We start from the raw sequence: 6,014 nt of genomic DNA, 5'->3' as shown, positions 1-6,014 counted from the left end.
ATTCCTAAGAAGACCCACTTCTATCTGGAATTTTGTTCCTCATCATGTCTTCTCTACTTTTGGTGGCCTTAACTTCATGTTGTTTTGCAATTATAATATTGACAAAGTTCCAGTGAAACTTTCTGCTTTTCATCGGCAGGTTTTCTTGTCATGGTCCTTAATTTATAAACACAATTTTTCTCCACACAGATATTATATATCTGGATATAATCGGGATATGTTGTATATTGTATAAAAATACCTCTCTGTTTTTAGAATATTGGTTCCGAAATAATATCCTATTGGTGAGCCAACTGGTAAATGCAGAGGTTCTTTTACTCAGTTATAAAGAATTCTTATCGCTTTTTCAAGGTCCCTTGTAACACCTAAAGATTTTGCAGGTGTTGCTCTGTTATTCAGGAACGTGTCAAGACCTGACCCTCAGAGCCTACCTTCTATTGACCCTGTTGACTCATCAGTAGGAAAGATTTGTTTCTCTTTTGGTCCATTCAACAACAGAGCAATATGATCCTTGTTTCAGCAGGATGTTGTATCTATACCTTATGTCATGCCTTATTGGAATGGATTTATTGATTATATCTGTTGGGAAAAAGTTTGGATGTTGCCACACACATACCTACTTGTTAACAAAATTAATGAAGTTTCCTTTAAAATTATTCATAAATATTATCCTGCCAACCACTATATGAAGAGGTTTAAGGAAAACATCAACTCAAATTGCTCCTTTTGTAATGACCACCCAGAAACAGTGTTGCATCTTTTTATGGCATTGTATGCATGTAAGAAAACTGTGGCAAGACATCAGTAGGTTTATAATTGAACACATTTATGAAGATTTTACACTATTGTGGAGAGATGTACTGTTTGGATTCTTTACATACAATAGAAATAAGCTGAAACATTTTTATGTAATTAATTTCATTATTCTTTTGGCCAAATTTCATATACACAAATGTAAATTTACAAACAGAAAACCACATTTTCGTACCCTACAAAAAGAAATTGAACTGTATTTTAAGACGGTTAAATGCTCTACTAACAAAAAAGCTGTTAGAATGGTAAGTATATGCATGTCCCTTAAGGTCCTTGTGTAATTGTAATATTGATAGTGATATTGTACCACCTAGCTTGATTGTCCATTGTTTGTAATCTATGTATGCTTGTGTTCCCTCATGTGCTTTATGTATTGATTTGTTGTTAATTAAAAAAAAAAAAAACGCCTACGCCTTCCACTAGATGTCCTCATTCAGTAGAACGTGGAATGGAGCTTTTGGTGTGAACTTTGACCGAATGGGAGGGGAAATAGTCACGGTTTTGGCAGAATGCAATTTCCCTGTGGCGCATTTCTCTCTGGGTGCCACCGACGTTCCATTTGGCTGCAGCTGAAAACTTATGATCCGGTTGGAACGTTATTGGATATATATGAAAATAACATCCTGAAGATTGATTCTCTACTTAGTTTGACCAGTTTATTTGACCTGGAATATATCTTTTTGAAGTTTTCGTGCGAGTTGTCCTGGACCAGCGTCAGCTTTTGGGCATGTGAGCTGAAAGTGCTAGCAAATGCAGCTAATTGGACACTAGTATTGGACATTATGGAACAAAACAACGATTTATTGTGGAACTAGGACTCCTTCCACTGCATTCTGATGAAAGATCATCAAAGGTAAGGGAATATATATGACGTAATTTCTTATTTCTGTTGACTCCAACATGGCGGAGAAATACTTTTACGTCTGAGCGCTGTCTCAGATTATTGCATGGTAGGCTTTTTTCGTAACGTTTAAAAAAAATCTGACACAGCGGTTGCATTAAGAACCAATGTATCTTTAATTATATGTAGAACATGTATCTTTAGTCAAAGTTTATGATGAGTATTTCTGTTATCTGGTGTAGCTTTCTATAATTCCTCCAGATATTTTGGAGGCATTTCTGAACATGGCGTCAATGTAAACCAAGATTTGTGGATATAAATATGCATATTATCAAACAAAACATAAATGTATTTCGTAACATGTCATATGTGTAACGACGTTCGTCTGTTGAAGGAAGAGAGTCGGACGAAATGCAGCGTGGTGGTTACTCATGTCTTTAATGAAGAAAATGACGATACATGAAAATAACGTATAAATACAAAAACAACAAACGGAACGTGAAACCTAATACAGCCTATCTGGTGAACACTACACAGAGACAGGAACAATCACCCACAAAATACAAAGTGAAACTCAGGCTACCTAAATACGGTTCCCAATCCGAGACAACGAGAATCACCTGACTCTGATTGAGAACCGCCTCAGGCAGCCAAGCCTAACTAGACACAGCCCTAATCATACACAATCCCAATGCTATAAAACCCCAATACGAACACAACACATAACCCATGTCACACCCTGGCCTGACCAAAATATATAATGAAAACACAAAACATTATGACCAAGGCGTGACAATATGAGTGTCATCTGATGAAGATTTTCAAAAGGTTAGTGATTCATTTTATCTCTAATGCTTTTGTGACTCTATCTTTGGCTGGAAAAAATTGCTGTGTTTTTCCTTTGATTTCGTGGTGGTCTAACATAAATATATGTTGTGTTTTCGCTGTAAAACATTTAAAAAATCGGACATGATGGGTAGATGAACAAGATGTTTATCTTTCATTTGCTGTACTGGACTTAATGTGTGAAAGTTAAATATTTCTAAAGAATATTTTTGAAATCCCTGCGCCACCTTTTCAGCTGAATGGGGGGGGTGGAGTTCCCCTCTGGGATCGCCTTGCCATAACAGGATTTATTAACCTCTTGAAACTGGGGGCACTATTTTCATTTTTGGAAAAATAACGTTCCCAAAGTTAACGGGCTATTTTGTCAGGACAAGATGCTAGAATATGCATATAATGGACAGCTTAGGATAGAAAACACTCTAAAGTTTCCAAAACTGTAAAAATATTGTCTGTGAGTATAACAGAACTGATATTGCAGGCGAAAGCCTGAGCAAAATCCAATCAGGAAGTGACTCATGTTTTGAAAGCTCTGCGTTCCGATGCGTCCCTATTGAGCAGTGAATGGGCTATCAACCAGATTCCTTTTTCTACGTATTCCCCAAGGTGTCTACAGCATTTTGACGTAGTTTCACGCCTTTATGTTGAAGAATGAGCATAAACGATTACATTGCGTAAGTGGCCGGCTGAGTGCTCTCAGAGTAATTCTTGGGTAATAGACAGAGGTAGCTATTTTTTCTCCCGGTCTTACTGAAAATACAGCTGTCCCGGTTGATATATTATCGAATAGATATTTGAAAAACACCTTGAGGATTGATTATAAACAACGTTTGCCATGTTTCTGTCGATATTATGGAATATATTTGATATTTGGAATCTTTTTTGCCGTTGTCGTGACTGCAATTTCCGATCGAATTCTCAGCCAAACGTGAAGAACTAAGGGAGCTATTTTGGCTACAAAAATAATCTTTATGGAAAAACGGAACATTTGCTCTCTAACTGGGAGTCTCGTGAGTGAAAACATCCGAAGCTCATCAAAGGTAAACGATTTAATTTGATTGCTTTTCTGATTTTCATGACCAGGTTGCCTGCTGCTAGCTAGGCATAATGCTATGGCTGAAATTATGCTTTGGCTGTAAAGCATAATTTCAAAATCTGAGATGACAGGGTGATTAAAAAAAGGATAAGCTGTTTTTCAATATATTTCACTTGTGATTTCATGAATATGAATATTTTCTAGAGGGATTTTTTGTCCGTTGCGTTATGCTAATTAGTGTCAGTTGATGACAATTCTCCCAAATCCGGGAGGAGTAGTTCCAAGATTAAGACAGAGAATAGTATGTTCATTACTGGAGATAAATAACGAAGTGCGCGCCCTCACCGATGCGCGCCACAATACTATAGCCAAAATGGGAGCCACTTAGAGAAACTGCAAATTCTATCTCATCAAAACCAAGCCTGAAACTCTTTCTAAAGACTGTTGACATCTAGTGGAAGCCCTAGGAACTACAATCTGGGAGGTATTCCTTTGATATTCCCATAGACAGCCAATATAATGAGTGGTGAGCTCAAAAAGAACATTTCTCGCGTGGATTCTCCTCTAGGTTTTGCCTGCTATATCAGTTTTTTTTATACTCACAGACATTATTTTAACAGTTTTGGAAACTTCAGAGTGTTTTCCATCCAATACTACCAATTGTATGCATATCCTTGCTTCTGGGCCTGAGTAACAGGCAGTTTACTTTGGGCACGTCAGAAATACCGAATACTGCCACCGGCCCACAAGAAGTTAATAAATTCAGTAGTTCTAAACCTTCGACTGTCCCCTGCCTACTCCTCTCTACACTTTAGATAGAATGACCGACCCAATAGAATAGGAAGCAGCAGGGCATCCCGACCTCTCCACCATACTATACCACGACTCGTGCCTGGAGCACCTCGGGACTGCCAAGGACGAGGTATTCCATACCTTAAGGGTACATTTTGACATTTGCCATATGGTTAGTGAGAAAGTCCACATTGCAAATGTACGGTCCCTTACTAGACGTCCGAAAACGTTTCTAAAATTTGCGGACGGCGTCAGACCGTGCGGCAGGGCCGGATCTTCCAGGAAGTCATCAAACAAATTCTCTCAGACATTCGGTTTCCGTTTTATAAAATAATAAAATTTTGGTCATTTTTCCGCTGTCCCGGTAAATCCCACAAGAGGGCGAATGGAATCATATTGCAAATGTACAAAACATCACGAATCACGACGTGGCCTTATCTCCTAAACGGAAAATATTTTGAAGCCGTAACTTGGTGAGCATAGGTTTGGCATAATGGGCAGTAACGAACAAGATGGCGTCTAGGCCTCAACGGTTTTTGAGTTATGGACATTTTTCTGGGATTAAAGGTCCAAAATGAAAATAGAGCAATAATTGTTCTGCTTCAAAGTAAAGGAACCTACGGTGTCAATAAAAAAAGAACCAGCCATTTATCTATCGTCATTTAACCTCTTAACTCCACCCGACATGCAGGCGTCTCATCTAGCCATCTGGAAATGCAAATGCGCTACGCTAAATGCTAATAGCACTCGTTAAAACTCAAACGTTCATTAAAACACACATGCAGGGTACTGAATTAAAGGTACACTCGTTGTGAATCCAGCCAACAAGTCAGATTTTTAAAATGCTTTTCGGCGAAAGCATGAGAAGCTATTATCTGATAGCATGCAACACCCCGAAATACCCGAAGGGGACGTAAACAAAATAATTAGCATAGCCGGCGCTACACAAAACGCAGAAATAAAATATAAAACATTCATTACCTTTGACGATCTTCTTTGTTGGCACTCCTAGATGTCCCATAAACATCACTATTGGGTCTTTTTTTCTACGATTAAATCGGTCCATATATACCCTAAATATCGATCTATGAAAGGTGTGTGATCCAGGAAAAAACAGCGTTTTAAAACGCAACGTCATTTTTTAAAATTAAAAACGTTGACGATAAACTTTCACAAAACACTTCGAAATACTTTTGTAATCCAACTTTAGGTATTAGTAAACGTTAATAATCTATCAAATTGATCACGGGGCGATGTGTATTCAATAGCTCCATGTCTTGAAATCATGTTCGGAAATTTCTACTCCAAAACATCCTGTCGGACACCGGAAGGAATGGGCTCTCTCTTACTCGTTTGACCAAGAAACAAAGCCCAGGCAATTGACAAGACTGGTGACATCGTGTGGAAGCTGTAGGACTTGCAATCTCAGCCCCATGTAATTTGCTTTCCAATAGACAATACATGCAAGTGGCGCATTGATATATTTTCCAGTTTTCGGTGATCAGTTTTTCTTGCGCTTTTCGATGAAACACACATTATGTTATAGTCACAGCCGTGATTTAACCAGTTTTAGAAACGTCAGAGTGTTTTCTATCCACACATACTAATCATATGCATATACTATATTCCTGGCATGAGTAGCAGGACGCTGAAATGTTGCTCGATTTTTAACAGAATGTTTGAAAAAGT

The sequence above is a fragment of the Oncorhynchus nerka genome, linkage group LG3, assembly GCF_034236695.1.
Source record: "Oncorhynchus nerka isolate Pitt River linkage group LG3, Oner_Uvic_2.0, whole genome shotgun sequence".
Taxonomy (NCBI): Eukaryota; Metazoa; Chordata; class Actinopteri; order Salmoniformes; family Salmonidae; genus Oncorhynchus; species Oncorhynchus nerka.
This window is presented reverse-complemented; position numbering follows the sequence as displayed.